Here is a 734-nt window from a genome sequence, read left to right as displayed (position 1 = left end):
TGCTACAGGTGGAAAGATGCTGGAGCTTTATGTTTTGGCTCAGGGTGGGAAGGAGGTTTCTTCAGATTAGATTAGATTAACTTTATTTTTATCCCACAACTGAGAAATTCATTTACCACAGCAGAAAAATAAACAACTATAGAATAAACATCTATGGAAATATACAACAAAAATATACCAAATATACACTAATAAATACAATATACACAATACACACGATATGTACATGAAAAAGTGCAAGTTTGCACATGGTCAGGAAGAGCAGGAGTTGTGGAGTCTGACAGCTGCTGGAATGAAGGAAGTGCGGATGAGTGGAAAAATAGAAGAGGAAAATCTGTATCTGTGTTCTCTTTGCACTTTTAGTTCTTACTAAATTGCTCATTGGGAACCAACCAATGTCGCTTTCAAATGACAGGCCAGGTACACCAAGGTGATCCCCCACCCCTCCCATGATGGCATGCTTCTCACCCTTCCTTTGAGTGTTGCAGTTCAGAGCACATGCCTCCAGATGATGATATTCTTTCCAATCTACAATTCTACAATTCCTACCCAGTTTACCTGACACATCCCTGAACCAAACTTCAGTGTCTTGATGCAACCATTAGATAAAAGAAGATATAGGCCATGTTTTAGATCAGCCATGTGTCTCAGCAGTGTGTCTGTCTACATCAACCTCAGAACTGCAGACTAAACACAATGCAAAGTCATCCTGGTCACACACACACACACACACA

General features: G+C 40.2%; 1 protein-coding gene across 2 annotated transcripts in view; it reads left to right on the top strand.

Moving 5' to 3' along the window:
- Positions 1-734, top strand: part of scube1 (signal peptide, CUB domain, EGF-like 1) — a 109588-nt gene that overhangs the window by 26113 nt on the left and 82741 nt on the right. The gene's annotated exons all lie outside the window — the stretch shown is intronic.

Source organism: Seriola lalandi, unplaced genomic scaffold (genome assembly GCF_002814215.2).
Source record: "Seriola lalandi dorsalis isolate HSWRI2012SDOR001 ecotype SW California unplaced genomic scaffold, Sedor1 jcf7180002054584, whole genome shotgun sequence".
Lineage (NCBI taxonomy): Eukaryota > Metazoa > Chordata > Actinopteri > Carangiformes > Carangidae > Seriola > Seriola lalandi.
This window is presented reverse-complemented; position numbering and strand designations above follow the sequence as displayed.